Here is a 17,461-nt window from a genome sequence, read left to right as displayed (position 1 = left end):
AAATCATCTTCTACTACAAAAAACAAAAACTCATTTCACTAGGTAGGTGACTACTTCAGCCTTTTCAGCAGATGTTCTTCGTGTTTCACTGTTAAAGTCATCACATTTGGATTATCTGCCTGCAGGTAGCCCTCAGTCAGCCTGAATACTAGAGTCTTCAGATTTCTGCGTCAGATACTGTCGCTTCTTCCATGACATCAGGTCGTTAGGGGTGTAAAACATGCATCCAATGTCATTACATCAGTCTTTCTTGCCGTGTGGTGCCCGAAGCAGAAGCAGTTCGCAAGTGCTGGTTGGCCGAACTCTGAAATTTTCTTTTTGGAGTTTCAGACCTGAAGTCTTCAGAAAAATAAGTACCCCATTGGTGATCCTTTTTTCTTGCTCTAACCTATATCAGAAAAAATTAACAGTTGTCTTGCCTGTGGAAAGCAAATACCTTATAGAGATTTTCATTCTTACTGCGTCACCTGTTTAGGCCCAGACCACGACATTCCTCGCTGTCGGTTTTGTGCCTTGTTCAATGCCTGAAATATTTGTTGTCGGGCTATTTTTGTAGCTAAATACTTTCGTTCTCAATCTCCGTACTCTGAAATGGCTTTGGTAAGCCATCCGACTACCTTTCTTCTGAAAAAAAGTAAGGATAAAGACAGAGACAGACCACATAGGTCCAAAACTGCTGATGACACTTCCGATAAGCTAGTCGCCAGTCCGCTGGTACTCAGTGAGGCACTTTCACACCACCTGATACCCACTACTATAGATTTGCAGGCCTCTACTGAGACCCATTTGGAGTCCAGTATGCCATGAGATACTTCTTCAACTATGGAACCTGCGGCTATCTTTACCTTGGATGCGTCCAGAGCCGCTGTGCAGGCACCAGCTTCTGAGAGTGTATTCAGGCCTACCGGTTTTCATATCAAACAAACAACTTTGTTTCAAGCTAAGAATACCGAATTCCTCAGGCCTAAAGCTCGCACTGAGACTAGAAAACTGACAACAAGAGCACATTCTCAGGCGCGTATGCCTCAAAACAAATAATTAGAATGGCTGAAGACCTTATTACCTTAATTAAGGGAAGCTAGACTTCCCCTTCTAAGAGACCTATAACTGATTTTTTTTCTGATTCTTTTGATCGGGAATCTGATATCTCTGTTCCTTCTGACTACCAGGATTTACCCTTATCTACTTATGAGGATTCTGATGCAGGGGATTCCATTCCCTCTGCTTCCCCTGCAGAAGATTTTTCTTTTGGTGAAACCTTGCATACCCTTAGGGAGCATTTCCGCTGGGAAAGCCAGGACTATTCTCAGTCCAAACAGAGACTTAGGGAATTTTTAAACCTGACTCAACACAGGCCGCTAGCTATCCCTCCTGTTCTGGAGATTGTAGATGATGTTTTCTTGGAACTCAGCCTTACCCCAGACACTTTGCATCTAGCTCCCTGGAAACCTGACAGGTACTACAGAGTACCTGACTCTCATAAATTCCTTTTCAAGAATCCTACTGCGGATCCAGAGACCATTTCCCAAGGACCAAAAAGCATTAAGGCTACTACTGCTAAAAATCCTACCCCTTCTGACAGGGATTCTAGAGCTTTAGACAGATGGGATAAGAAGGTATACACTTCTGCTACTTTGGCCATTAGGGCTTGCCAGTTTCATATGTTAAAGTATCAGTAGCATATTATGGGATTAATTAAACAGAAAATGATGTTGTTTCCTGACTGTGCTGAGCACAAAGATTTACAAGAGTTAATGCATTCTGCTGACCAAGTAGGTAAATATACTTTGCAATGTGGTTTTGATGCTTTAGAAGCATCTTGCAGGGCTGCTGTCACTGGGTCTGTACTTAGAAGGCATGCTTGGCTTAAGGAACAAAACTTGCCAGATCATGTTAAAGCTAAATTACTGGATGCACCCTTACACCAAGAGCACCCTTTTGGCAACAAAACAGAAGAAGTCCTCAAAAGGATGGAGGAAAAAAGCTAAATCTATGCAAACTGTTAAAGATTTCTTACAAGTACAGCCACCTAGATTCAGTAGGCATTGGCCTTCAAAGAGCTGGTCCTTTCCAGTCCCTTCCAGACATTCTCAGTCCAAACCCAGGAGCAGCAGACCACCAAGACTTCAGTCTCAGGCTATGCACAGATCTAAGCAGTGGGGGGGGGGGGGGGGGGGGCTTCCAAAGCAGGGAGTACTAAGCCACCCCCTTATGGAAAAATGGCACAATGGCTTATCCTTAACTCTACCAAGCCTTGCTCAACTACTTGCTCCCCTAAGAGGAAAGCTCGCCCTGCATGCAAAAAACTGGGAACTCATTACCCAAAACAAATGGGTTTTAAACATAGTTTCCCTAGAATACAGATTCCACTTCCACTCACTCCCAACCTCAAGTGGATGGACAGACCTCCCCCAAACCAGTGGGTGGAGGCCCAAAAACAAGTGCGCTCTCTCTTCAGTGTCAGGGATATTCAACCTGTCCCAGCAGAACAAAGGGGACAAGGTTTTTATTCAAGACTGTTCCTGGTTCCCAGAAAAGAAAACTCCTGGCGTCCTATCGTGGACCTTTCTATTCTTAACATCTTTCTGGTGGTTTCAAAATTCATAATGTTAACTCTTCAGCAGCTTCTTCCTATGCTAGCCAAGGATGCCTGGCTGGCAACTCTAGACTTAAAAGAAGCTTACCTGCACATACCAATAAGGGAATCCTGCAGAAAATTCCTATGCTTCAGGGCAGGCTCCATACACTATTAGTTCTCTGCACTTCCCTTTGGCTTATCTACTGTGCCCAGGGTATTCACAAAGTGCCTAGCTTCTGCCATTGTATTTTGCAGACAGAGAAATATTCAGATTTACCCATACTTGGATGATTGCCTGATTCGGGCAGAGAGTCATGACTTGCTATTAGAGCACCTGACATTTGTAAAGAGACTTCTAACTTCACTGGGGTACACCATCAATGAGAAGAAATTACATCTATTACCCTGCCAACAGATTGTATTCCTGGGAGGAAGCTTAAACACAACTTCTTAGATGGCATTCCTCACTCCAGAGAAACAAGTTAATTTGACAACCTACTTGAAACTACTGGCCACAAAAACCCAGCTATCTACAAGGAAAATCCTGCAAGCCCTGGGGTTCATGGCCTCTTGCATTCTGTTAATTCCATATACAAGACTACATATGAGGAAACATCAATGTTTTCTAAAACATCTATGGTGTCAACATTCTCAGGACCTGGAAACAATGATTCCTATTATTCCTTGTGTAAGAGCAGAGTTCATTTGGTGGACAGAGGCCTGCTACCAGAACAAGGGACTCCCTTTCACTCTACCCCCTGCCACCAAAACCCTAACAACAGACACTTCAGACTATGCATGGGGGGCTCACATGGCAGGGGAGTGCATTCAGGGCAAATGAAACCCAAAATAGATGCACCTGCATATCAATCAAAAATAAATGTTAGATGTACAGAATGCTCTGACAGCCTTCAGAGACCTTATTCCTCCAGGACAACTGTTGGTAAAGACAGACAACACCACAGTCATGTGGTACATAAACAAGTAGGGGGGAACACAGCTTTGAGCTACCAAGTGAACCTACAAGCTCAGTTCCTGCCAGGCAAACTAAATTCACTGGCAGATGACTTAAGCAGAAATCTCATGGACCCACATGAATGGAAACTGGAACCCAAAATATTCAAGCTCTTGAGGAACAAATGGGGGACACCAGAGGTAGACCTGTTTGCCTCTCCCCAGAACTACCAGTTGAACAAATTCTGCACCAGACCTCCCCACAGTCAAGCTTGGAAAGTGGATGCCCTGCCCTTTACCTAGGAAAGCCTCTTAGTTTATGCCTTTACCTTCTGTCTCTCCTCTCAAAGTTTCTGCTAAAGATCAAACAGGACAAGCCAAGGACAATACTGATTGTACCAGACTGGCCACACCAGCACTGGTACCCCCTCTTGCACAGTATGACACTGCTACAACCTTGGAACCTGCCTCAGACCCCTGCCCTGCTGTCCCAGCAGGTGGGCCACATTCTGCACCCCCTGCTTCAAACCCTGAACTTTGCAGCCTGGCTATAATTCCCTGACCTCACTTCCAACAACCCTCAGTAAGCAGGTGCTGGACATCATTCTTGAGCCAAGGAGGCTTAGTACTAGAAAATCCTATACAGAAAAGTGGAAAAGATACTGTTCCTAGAGCCAGGCTCAGGGGATGGGCACAATGGTTCCCAGCTTACCTCATATACTAGATTATTTAACAGAAATGCTCCACAAGGGCCTATCTTTCTCTTCAATTAAGATTCATGCCTCTGCCATATCATCACATTATAATACTGAGCCACCCCTCTTCTCTAATCCCCTGCTAAATCAATTACTTAGAGGCGCCAAAAATTTAAGACACCCAGGAGGGCTCCCACTCCAGCCTGCGGCCTTAACTTTGTATTGGAAAAACTCACTCTTCTCCCCTTTGAACCAGCTGCTACAGCAGAGTTGAAATTCCTGTCTTGGAAAACAGCTTTACTTCTAGCCATCGTTTCAGCAAGATGAGTGTCTGAACTGCAGGCCCTCATGGAAGTGGAAACCTTCATTATCTTACATGTGGACAGGATTTTCCTCAGGACTAATCCATCCTTTATGCCCAAGGTGATGGCTAGTGTGGCTCTAAACCAGTCCATTCATTTGCCTACTTTTTTCCCTAATCCTTAGAATAAAGGGGAAAGGATACTGCATTCTCTGGATGCACACAGACAGATTAGATTCTATTTGGACAGGACTAAGCCTCTCAGAAAATCTGACCAGCTGCTAGTTAGCTTTGCTGCAGGGGCAGAGGGGAAGGGCATTTCAAAGCAAAACATTTCCAAACTGATAGCACATTGCATCCATTTCTGCTACAAACACCATGGAAAACCTAGCCCACAGGGGATAAGAACACATTCCACCAGGGCTGCGTCTACCTCTACTGCATTTCTCAGAGGAGTCCCTACCAGGGACATCCTGGAAGCTGCAACCTGGAGCTCTGTACATACTTTCACCAAGCATTACCACCTGCCTATCTTTTCTAAATCCAGAGCTGGATTTGCCACAGCAGTCTTACAGGGCCTTATTGCTAGCTCTAATGCTCTTTAACTACCTCCACCCTTCCTTAGCTTTGGGAATCAACCCAAATGTGATGACTGCAACAGTGAAACACAAAGAACATAATGCAGTTGTGTATCCTTACCATAAATGTAGATGTTCGAGTGTATTCACTGTTGTAGTCCTGGTTACCCACCCTCCAGCCCCCTGACTTCTCTTGACTTTTACCTTTCCTCCTTGTTTGGCATATATTCTATCATGTGTATTTGCTTTTTGCTGGGAGTGTTCCATACCATATAATTACTTCCTATTGTGGTGGGCACCTGTTATCTGGGGCAAGAAAAACTGATGTAATGGTGTCGGCTGCACGTTTTATACCCTTGACGACTTGACGTAATGTAAGAAGCGACAGCATCCAACGCAGAAATCCGAAGACTCTGGTATTCAGGCTGGCTGAGGGCTACCTGCAGGCAGATAACCCAAATGTGATGACTGCAACAGTGAATACACTCAAACATCTATATTTGTGGTAAGTGTACGCAACTGTACTTTCTTCTTTTAAGCCCCTACACAGGCTTCCTTGCATACCCTTGTAAAATGGTATAAGTTGCACATAACTTCTAAATCTAGCATATCCTTGGGGCCACAAATCTCAAAGGGCTTTTGTCATGACACCACCCAAGACATAAGTAGTATGGGATTCTGACCCAACTGTTGGATTGGATGGATAAAATGAATAGGATCCTGTAGTTAGGTACTTACCATAATGCTGCATCCTTTCATTCTCATCCATCTGATATAACATCATCCCTCCATCTCCCTTCAGATTTCTAGTTCTAAAGGACCTGGAGAGCCTATTTCCTTACTAGTACATAGTAGGATGCGTTCTACCTTAATGTGGTAAATTCAATCTGAGGAGGTTTCACAGCCATGTGCAATATGGGAGGGAAAGATTTAAAGGGCCTAAGAGTACTAGTTTTGCAAAGTAGGATCCAACAAGTATATTGAGGACCCAACAGTTATATTGGATGGAAAAAGATCGAAGGATCCAGCATTGTGGCAAGTACATAATTACTGTATAGTCTACTGTATTTCCGTGCTAAATGTATCAGTGACTTCCCAAAAAGACATGTTATCAAATAGGTCATGTAGGAGGAAAACCTTAAACTGAAAAGTAATGTGTGATAATATAGTAGTGAAACTAAAATGTAAACAAGAAGCTGCTCTTGAAAACTAGTAACATAGTTTATTTACCCCAAATGCATTGCAGTTGTATGTAAATCGTTCCCAATACCTACCATGATATCATTCTGTGGGCGTGATTATAGAAAAGAACTGAGTAAACACTGAGACTTGACAATCAAAAATACACCAGAAGTTTCATTTTTTTTTTACAAAATCACTTGTGGCTTTTACATGGGAATGAAATTAATTGTAAAGTAAAGATGTTTTAGAACATGGCCAGTGCACTTTAATCCTTGATTACCATTTGAGTTCTTTCTTTTTCAAATATTATTCAGGTTAACACACCTGGGATTATCATCTCTACTTAATCATGCAAAACCTAAACCTTTTAAATTCTAATCCATGGAGTGAATCTCTGCATAAGACAATTATTATTAACTTGCTTCTATTAGCATATTTGTGTTCAAAAATCCATACAAGCACCTTCTACTCTTTTCCATATCTAAAAGGCCTTCCAGCTACCACTTGTAGTAACATTAGCCACCTTTGTAAAATTACGGTTGAAGCAATGCTTGTATACATTTTCAAATAGCATGAGACAGTTTTTACACTGCCTGAGGTAACTGTTATCTCTCGTCTTTGAAAGTTAACCCGTGAAGTGCCCTCATAGCTAATAATTTAAGATGACATTATTTTATGGAAATATATGATTTGGAGAAATGTGTGCTACTCAAGAAATAGTTTTACCTTGTAAAATGGCCATTAAAGTGGTACATTTTGGAATAAGGTCAATGTTTAAAATAAACTGTGTGGTCAGTATTTAAAGATAAACAAGTGAAGTGTTTAAAAAAAATTGGAGTGTGAGCAGAAAGATATGAGAAGTAGGGTAACTGAAGTTTAATTAATTTAAGGGGAGGGCATTCGTAATATGGCTTGCAGTGACCACTAATACAAGAAAATAAGAGAAAAGTGGGCTGGACTTTTGAAGTTAAATTGAGTGAGCTACTCAAAACGCACTATACTGAAGAACAGAAATAGAGCAGTAGGGAAAATCAGATGTATGTACATAGCAGTGGTTCATGCCAGCTGTGTTTATGGTCCCTTAAGCGATGTTCAGTTATGAATGACTGTTCTTTGGGCTTCCATCTTTTCAGATGCTCAAAATAGTTGTTTCTTACTGAAAGATGAAAGCTATATGACCAACCACATTCAAAATGTATACAAAAATTATTTTAATTTTATTACCAAGGTAAAGTTTTCAACTGTAGAATTTCATCTTTTCTGTTTGATGTAATGTTAAGCTGTTTATGATGGTTATACACGTTGATAAATATCAGTTTGCCAAATGCAAACCTCAATGATTGCAACCTATCAAATGTTATTTTTTGTCTAGTTACAGGTTCCTGTATGTAATATATCTGAGTGAAAAAAGAGAAAAACAAAACATTCAATAGACAGTGTTAGCATTTGAAGAATATTTAGAGAGAACTTATTTTTGGCTGATATATAAGGAAATTTGTAATTTTCATATTTTCTTAGAGCACAACTGACCATTAAAATGGTAAGGGATGGACTGAAATGCTCCTGAAATAACTGTAATTCTGTTTTTTTTTTTTTCAGATAGTGGTACTGCCTCATCTTCCCTCTGTTGAACCCATAGAAGTAAATAAGCAGGTAAGCCCTCATCTGCACAGCATACAGTATGTGCTTGCTTCGTGTATGTTCATTGCTTTCCTGTGCAGTTCATTACATTGCAGTACTCTACATGCCATGGACTCCTCTAGTGAGTTCTCTAATGTTAATGAACTGCCCACACATCAAGCTCTGGCACTTCCTCCCAAGTATAACTTGGAAACAAAAAAGAAAGAAACAGCTCTGTGAATATCACTGTATTTCTTTTCAACAGATTTGCAGCTTCTGTTTTGGAAACTTTATTGTGATTGCATTCCAGCACACATTTTAAGTCTGGTGGAGAATTATTTGCTATGTTTTCCTTCAAGATGCCAGAAGTTGGCTTTTCTCTCATTAGTGCTTTTCCTCCCATAGAGCTGCTGACAACTTTGAATGCAGTGACATTGTGCAGTTTCATGTGTTTGTTGCATAGAACTGTGAAAGTTATTGTTGCCTTGCATGAGTGTTAAAAAATAATTTAAGTTCTGCAGACATTGGTGTCATGAAGTTTATTACAGCCGTACCCCTTGCTCAGAAAGCGATAATTCTTATGTCAAAACTTAATTCAGGAAAATAGACTACACAGTTGCACAATAAATTATGTAGTCTGAATTTGGCAGTATAGGAAAGGCTCATTAGTCTAAAACCTTAGGCTGGTGCTATTGCAAAATCTCTGCTGCTCAAAAATGAATGAATAAATGAATAAAAGTATTATAACATCTCTGTATTATTATTTCTTTCTCCTAATATATCTTTGAGCTTTCCCATACTTCTTGCCATTTTTCATAACATTCACATTATAAAATGTATCCCATATTTCTATGAACCCTTCAAGTATATGTGTAGGCAAACTCTAATACATCAGTTTAGATTATGGCAACATCACTCTTCTTTTTAAGTAATGCTTCCTAAGTTACATTCTTAGTATTTCTTGAGTTTGACAAAATGCTTCCCATTTATTTCCACTTTTTATCTCAGCCAGACTTTCCCATCTCACATTGTTAGACCATTTAAATATTTAAATACTTCTATGACCTTCTTCATTCTGCTTTTCCTGTCAGGATTAGTGTTGCAGCAGTTCCCACGGGCTGTCCATCATTTAAGTTCCAGCCCACTCAAAATTCTGGAGTCAGTTCTTTGCACCAATTCAGACAATGCAGTATTCTTTTAAGAAATAATCTCCAGGAGTGAAAGCACTATTTACATTGAGCTTATCTGATGTCCCTAACAGTAGTGCAATACCCAACTTTTCCTGTGTAACAAAATGCCTTTGCTGTGCATCACAAAGTGCTGTCTGAAAGTGTTGAAGCCCCATTTTTGTGAAAGTATTTATTTATGAAATTTTTTACAAAATCTTACCCCAGGGTTCCAACCCTCTGTTATAGTTTATGTATCCCTATATCCAGTTGATACTACAGGTGGGCCACGGTGGTGCAGTGGTTAGCATTGCCGCCTCACAGCAAGAGGTTCTCCAGTTCGATTCTCAGCTGGGGTGCCTAATGTGTGGAGTCTGCATGTCCTCCCTGTGGTCATGTGGGTTTCCTCTGGGTGCTCCGGTTTCTTCCCACATCCCAAAGACATGCAGTAGGTGGATTGGGCACTCTAAATTGGCCCTAGGTGTGAGTGTGTGTGTGTGCCTTCTGTGAAAGGTTGGGTGCCTGGCTGGCAACTCGACACCGTAAAACTACTCTGCCAATCATGAGCGGACAGATGATCCGCTGTGGCGACCCCTAATCAGGAAAAGCCGAAAGAAGAAGACTACAGATGGGATTTCTAGAACCCAGGTTCATGCCCTGATGTTTCTTCACATTAAGCATCATTTTTCAGTATCATCAGGCTTTTGGCCCTAAGTAAGATTCATGACTTGTGTCTGTGTCATTGGATTTCAAAAAAGGGGTATATTTTTATTTTACATAGAGCACAGGTAAAAAAAAAGATAAGACGCAAACTGTTTTACAGGGCAATAATTACATTTCAACTAATTTGTAAACCTCTATTGGAAAAAAAATGTGGCTACTAATAGGATTTAAACTAAGGAAGGTGAAAACATGCAATGCTGACTATATTAAGTGAGCCATAGGGCTGGATTCATTAAAGAAAAAAAATCTCTAGCATAGCCATGTCCGGGAAAGAGCACACTTTAAAACATTGTCTGTTAAATTGACTTGATCAGAATTGCACAAGTACTGAAGTAATCTTACCCTTGACTACAGAATGAAGCTTATTACAAGCTTATAGCTTTCATCTTCTGAGCTGTACTGCTGGTATTGGTAGGGTGGGTGGGCTGATCCTAACACAAGTACTTCAGACATGACTGCTGTCAGAGACCTTCCATTATTACAGAAGCAGAGTAAAATGCGCACGCACATACACACACACACACACACACACACACACACACACACACACACACACACACACACACACATGCAAGAGAGAGATTTTACTTGTGTATGTTTTAAGCAAGGCAGTCAGAAGCAAACTGCTATATAAATCAGTGTTTGTTTTTAAAGCAATATACAGAGGAAGCTGGGTCACCACTTCGTTTATTATTATTCATATGCCAGTCCATTTAAGTTTAATGTAGTGTATACTTCATTGCTAACCAGATGCCACATGTAAATCTAATGACCTGTACTTATTTGCCTGATGATGTAATTCAGAGGATAGTTGAACATCTTTAAGGTTTCTTCTGAACAATGTGTACCAGTGAGTACAGCTTTAATAACTCTGTAATCTTTTCATTCTGTTTTTATCACTGTAGCTATCCACAAACTTTAAACTTGTAGAGATGGAGGAAGTAAAGCTCTATCATTGTTCATGCAAGAAACTTTTTTTGGGAAAACATATGTGATGTCACTGACTTGAAATGTTTTCTGAATCAGATGTTGGAAGTGTGTTTGTGTGGTTCAAGCAAATAGCAGGGACTCCAGTTGTACTCTGAGAGACATTTGTGAAATCTCAGTAGACATGTAAAATATATGTCCACTTTACACGTTAATATCAGCCTTTTTAGTTGTCTGCCATGTTCTCTGGAAAGTTAATTTTATTTGTTTATGACAAGTAGTAAAGACAGTGATTTGATCATTTTTCTCAGACGTTTCTGGTCTGCCCAGACATGCATGAAAGAAATAGATTGAGCAATAGCAATGATGAAATAATACGTACATTTGGTACTGATCTACTAAATGGAAACATGCATACAGGTAAAACTAATCTAAGGAGGTTTTAGTTATTTACTTAAGCTTGTTATATAGTCATCTAATTATTCATTTTTTTCCAGATATAGTGATTACTGGAGACCAGATCCTTACACATATAGGATGCAGAGTGTATTACATTTGGGCAAAAATGGCCATTTCTGAACTGAAGGCACCAGTTTTGTGTAGCTACTTTGTGGGGATACCAATCGTTAATGAATCAAAACTGCATGAATTACAGCAGACTGAACTCAAATTACAGAGTCACAATAAAATGAAAATGGACCAAAGCATATAAATGAAATGGCTTTTGCAGCTGAGATGGGAGAAGTTGTCTCAGCTTGGGGGGGGGGGGGGGGGGGTTTAAATATCTTGGGATCTTGAATAGCTGCAGTGGCAAAAGGACTGTGGTAGTGAAGTTGGTCAGTTGTACAATGAATGTCTCAGATTATTGGTCAGTGTATTTCCTTGTTCTCATGATATAGAGGGATAAAACCATGACTGACACCCACTTACCCAAGTCTCAAGAAGTGGTCTGTGCATTTTAGGAGCCTACTGAGATGGGTGGGAATGAGTGTCTAGTGTGCGCTTGCCCATCATCAGAGAGGTACACAGAGCATTCTGCTGCAGTACTAACACCCGGTGCAGCCTGGACGTTACAATATCTCCGTGAAGAGATGGATAGGATCATCCGCTTTGCATTTATGGGCTGTAGCTGTAGCTGTAGCTGGTACATACACAACCGTATTCATAGGTTAGTCACCAGTATACTGTGAGTCCTACTTGTCTAGGCTGGAGCTGGAAAATGGAAGATGTGCTACAGAAAACTGTAGGACTGTAGGGAATGATGCCACTGCCCCAGCTGACTTGCGTAATCCCACAATCCATTCTGCTCTCAGTTGTCCTTGTCCTATTTTCTGGAAGATACATATGATTTGGAGAAAGGTAAGTCAAACTCTCAGATGGAAAGGAAGAAGAGGACAGCTGGCTAACGCTCAGAGCAACCTGCAGGAGAAAAAAAAAAATACTTAAAAATTGGCATAGCCCCAGTCTTACCTGTTTTCATAAGCTTTGACTAATGACAAGAAGATGAGATCTTGGCTTCCCCTGCAGAAAACAGGTTCATTCACGGGGTAGCTTGGTTCACTCTTCATGACAGATTGAGGAACTCAGCAACCAAAGGGGATCTTGGAGTACAGCCACTGTTTCTCTGCATTAAAAGGAGTCATTTGTGGTGGTATGGGCACCTGATAACAATGCCCTGTTTGGGTTCCTCCCGCAACAGGAGTACTACACAGAAGTATATGAGGCATTGTAGAGTACCTTCTCTCCTTCAAAACTAACCTGTAATGCAATGTGGTTAGTGACTTATGTAATCTGTGTCTTCTTCACATATAATAATTAGGGCCATTTCCAAACATTCAGACTGTTGTGCTATTCATTATGCCTCTCACATATAGGTTCATAGGTTGATACTAGGCTATCTGCCCTAGGGCATTTATAAGCCTAGCCAGAGTGTGTTTGGCTTTCGCCACCTTTTTAGATTAGTTGACTGTGCCTGTGTATAGTAGGTCACAGAAGATAGCACTTTTAAGGTTAGTTTACTGTGCCTTTGTCTAGTAGGGACACAGAAGAGATCCCACGGGTAAACCTATGATCTCCCATCCACTCGTCAAGATTTCTCTTGAAGAGGGTCATTGAGGGGCTCTGCCTAACATGGATTGGGATTTTGTTCCAGAGTGAGGGGAGCCTCTGGGATATGAATCTGTCCCTCCAGCATGTCCTATTTATTTCTGTGCTGAGGTTTAAGTCTCTGGAGCATGTAGCTCTAAGGGATTTGGATTTCCTGAGGTGGAGCATGTCCATTAATTCCGGGTTGAACATGGCTTTATACGTCAGGCACAGATCGCCTCTGAGTAGGCGGTAAGCAACTGAGTAGAGCTGGAGTTTCTTTAGCCTAACTGCGTAGGGCATCTGTTTGAGTCCCTTGATCCTCTTGGTGAGGTACTTTTGGGGTCTTTCCAGTTGTTGCAAGTGTCGGGTAAGGTACATCCCAAATGGATCATTGTATTCAATTATGGGTCTGATGAGTGATGAATAGAGGGGCACAATGACCTCTCTTGATCTAGATGTGAACCCTTTCGTGATAAGGTGGGCTATATAGAAGGTTTTTCTAACCACTTTGGCAACGTGACTGTCAAAGGAGAGATTGCTATCTACTTGGGTCCCCAAGTCCCTAATTACTTCTTCCATACTTAATGGATTACCACCTATGTGGTAATTTGTGGGCACTTAGTTTTTCCCAAAGGGGATGACTATGCACTTTTTGGCATTTAGCTTTAGGCCATGGCTCTGGCACCAGTTATCCATCTCTGTGAGACCCTTTTGGAGGATGCTTGTGTCAGTCGGCGAGTCGATTATGGCACCCAGTTTGTAGTCATCTGTGAACTTGGTCAGCCATAGTCCTCCCGTGTTAGCCTGTACCTCAGAGAAATAAATACCAAACAAGAGAGGTCCCAGTACTGAGCCTTGTGAGATGCCACTTGTAACTGGTTTAGAGTCTGACATGGCACCTGCAATTCTGACTATGTGGGTTCTATCCCTGAGCCAGTTTGCAACCCATCTTGTGACATAGGGGTTGATATTTAAGCTGGTGAGCTTATTTATGATGCCCGAGTGGGGTATTGTGTCGAAGGCTTTTGCAAGGTTCAGGTAGGCTGTGTGGACTACCTTCCCTTCATCTATGGCCTTGGTGACTGTTTCAAAGAAGTTGACCAGGTTCAAGAGGCAAGATCTGCCCTTAACAAAGCTGAAATGGGTAGGATCCAGTGTTTGGAGGTTCCCAATGTCTTTATTTATGAGTTCCATGATGATACACTCCATAGCTTTGCAGACCAGGCTAGTCAAGCTTATAGGGCGATAGTTTCTGAGGTCCGTTGTGGCACCACCTTTGTGGAGTGGTACCACTGTTGCTGCATGCCATTCCTTGGGTACATATCCTATAGTAAGGCTGAGATTGAACAGTGACTTTATGTGAGGGTTCAGTTCTTCTTGGAGCTCATGTAAGACACAGCCCGGGACACTGTCCAGTCCCATTGATGCTGTGTTTTTTGCTTTGGAGAGGGCAGCTCTCACCTGTGCATCTGTGATGTCAGGGAGGCTACACTCTGTTGGGATAGACATTTGCTCTTTTGGGGGGGAAGGGGGGGAGTTTGCACTGAACCTGTCTGCCAGGATGTTGGCAATGTCTGTGGGTTCAGTGTATTTTTTGCCATTTTGCATTAACTCAGAACATATCTGGGAGATGCCACCCAGGTTCATGACATAACTAAAGAAGGCCTTGTGATTATCTTTAGTGTCTTGTGCAATTTTTCTTTCGAAGCTGACCTTATATGATTTTATGAGGGATCATAATTTCTTGCTAGTACTGATCAGAGATGCCTTCCCTTTTTGGGATTTTGCTCTATCATGTAGTAGCTTCCTCCTACTGTTGTATAGCTTATTAATGGCTGGGGTCCACCAGATAGTTCTCCTGCCTTTGGAGGAGTGAGTCTTGGTTTTATTTTGGATAGCATGATCCATGCATTCCTGTAGGTGTCCATAGACTGCATCTGTAAAGGATTCTACTGTTTGGGACGTATTTTCCACTGGCCCGGGAGCATTGAAGGATTCCACCTCGGTTTTGAGAAGTGTGAAGTTTGCTTTTGAGAAGTTCCTCACCATGGTTTCCTTGGCTGGGGGTGGGGGCGGGATATGGATATCCAGTGAGATTAATTTATGGTCAGATCTTACCAATGAGGGGTATACCTCTGGTATGGAACATAGAGTCCCCATGTTAGTGATGATCAGGTTCAATATGTTTCCCCTCTTGTGGGAGTGGTGACCAGTTGTTCCATAGCATTTGAGTTTATAAATTCTAGGAACCGTTGGGCGAGGGTGTTGGGGCTTGAGTAGTGCTCCCAGTCTATGTTTGGGTAGTTGAAGTCACCCAATATAATGGTGTTTGGAGAGACCTTCATATTCTCCAGTGTTCTCAGGAAAGCCGAGTGGGGTCCTGAGTTTGGGAGGGTGGTCTGTAGCAGGCTACTAACTGAAAGGCAGTTTTTCCCACTGTTAGTTGCACATGGATGGTCTCCGATGCTTCGTGCAGTGCCACTAACCTGGAGGTGTGGGTATCTTTGATGAATATGGATACTCCCCCTCCTACAAACCAAAGTCCAAAATTTCTTGTAGTGGGGAAAGAAGAAACAAAATCTGTATAGCAGTTAGACATCCAGTGGGTGGTAGGGATTTACCTCTATCCACCTTTTTGATCTTTCCCTAGTTGGTTTAGTCAGTGAAAGAGTACACAAATCTTAGAGGGAGAAATGCTAGCTTGGATGGACAGTTGCATAATCTTTACAATAATTTTCTTACACTTACTGCTAGTAAAAAGAAAAAAAAAAAAGAAAGAAAAAATTGTTATTGAGGGATGTGTCACAAGGTCAAGGAAGGCATTCCTATATTTGTCATAAAGCTCAGTATGAAATTTCTTAGTAAGCGTAGGATGTCTGTGTCTAAAGTTCAGTATTTTGTTGGAACTGTGCAACCTAAACTTGTAGTTTAATATTCAGGGCATGTCTGGCATTGCCTCTTTGGTTTTCCAGTGCTGAAGATTAGGAGAACAGTTTAACTGTTTTACCATATTTGGTAACATGAAGTCAATTTTGGCGGTAAACTTTATATTCACATAATTTGTCATGGATGGTTCTCTGCAATTTATTACTGTTTTCTATTTTGCTGTGAAAGATCCGTGTTTTTCAAACTGCAGACACTCTGCAAGACGAAAGGAAAAAAATACACATTATCAAGGATAACATGTTACTGATACCCAAGATACACTCTCACTGCTGGTGACCTGGGTAACCTTAAGCTTCCATAATTATATTTTGACAGTTTTACGATCTATATTCTTAGGCTCCATATTCAAAAAATCTTCAAATATCCATAGATTTTTCTGTTGCTGAAATAATCTAAATAAGCTACTGACTGCAAAGATTCTTAACATTACATTTCTTCCATTTTGGAGACATTACCCCCCCCCCCCCTTTTTAGTAAGTTGTCTGAAGCTGTATGAGCAATGCAAACATTTTAAAAAATCTATGAGCAGGGATGAAACTCTCTCACCTAAGTCTCAGTCAGCAGAGAATGTCATGAGATGTTGATGGATGTTGATGTAATAGTGTGTAGTGTGTTTAAGGATTATAACTGCAATCCTTGAAAATGCTAGAATTTATTTGCAATCATAGGGAAATGTATACTAAGTCTGAAGCTGCTATCTCTCAGATATAATTCCTCTTTTCTGAAGTACAGCAATCTCTGAGTTAATATATGAATCAGGGGTGTGGGGGTTGCAGCCTTCCTCACATTGAAGTCCAGTGAGAATTTACAGGGAGGTGAAAGGGGTGTCTGGCACAAGACCAACACTGCTGCTAGCCTAATGTGACATTCATAGTAAGGCTTATTTCTCTTCCTGCACCTGATATTTGCCAGTGGGCAGTGGGGATCGTAGACATTGTCAGGCCAAGTACAAGTCAAGGAAACAACCACCAACATTCAACACACAGTTTACTGTTTAGCATAAAAACAAATCATGAGTATAGTTTCAACAAGTCTTCAAAATTATTTTTTATTACTTATTAAAATTGTCTTTATGCCTTAATACCTTATTGCTTTTCTGATTCTATCATTATGCAAAGAGCTGCTTTCATTTTATGGAGACTCATGTCAAGAAAACCATCACTGCATGGCTAATTAACTGTGACCACTTTTACTGTTCAGCAGATGATATCTGTAAAGAAGTAACAATGGTAATCCACCCTACTGTACAGGGTTTACTTCTCTGCAATAATTTCTGTGCAACAACTATTTTTCTGTCAGTGATTGCTGCAGTGATATTTCAGTATGTTGTATTATGCATGCCGCAGATGGTTGTTAGGTTGTATATATCTGTAGGTGTGTGTTCCTGCTTTCACAGATTCCACTACTGAATGGTCTAGTAAAGCATGGCAATGTATGGTTGATATCAGTAATGCATTTGTTGTTGATGTTGATGACAACATGCAAGTGACATGGTTAGATGACACATACTGTCTCTCATACTACAGGGAGAGGGGTCACCCACATTTACTATTGTAGAGAGCACTATAGAGACACAGACTGAACACTGAATGCATAATCTCAACAGAGCATGATGAACATCTTCTACCTGAGAGGCCTCATAGGTTCCATGTCCATATCACACACAGCATCCAAAATGCACGCCTTCTTTGAGGTGTGCGCAC

At 41.2% G+C, this 17,461-nt stretch overlaps 1 protein-coding gene across 6 annotated transcripts in view; it reads left to right on the top strand.

Annotated features, from left to right (window-relative positions):
- CALD1 (caldesmon 1) overlaps window positions 1-17,461 on the top strand; it is a 1,713,117-nt gene that overhangs the window by 427,052 nt on the left and 1,268,604 nt on the right. For all 6 annotated transcript variants that reach the window (XM_044088458.1, XM_044088461.1, XM_044088452.1 and 3 more), the window contains exon 3: window positions 7,888-7,941. The gene's annotated coding sequence lies outside the window, so the exon portion shown is untranslated. The remainder of the gene's footprint in view (window positions 1-7,887; window positions 7,942-17,461) is intronic.

The sequence above is a fragment of the Protopterus annectens genome, chromosome 11.part0 (genome assembly GCF_019279795.1).
Source record: "Protopterus annectens isolate FY-2018-M chromosome 11.part0, PAN1.0, whole genome shotgun sequence".
Taxonomy (NCBI): domain Eukaryota; kingdom Metazoa; phylum Chordata; order Ceratodontiformes; family Protopteridae; genus Protopterus; species Protopterus annectens.
This window is presented reverse-complemented; position numbering and strand designations above follow the sequence as displayed.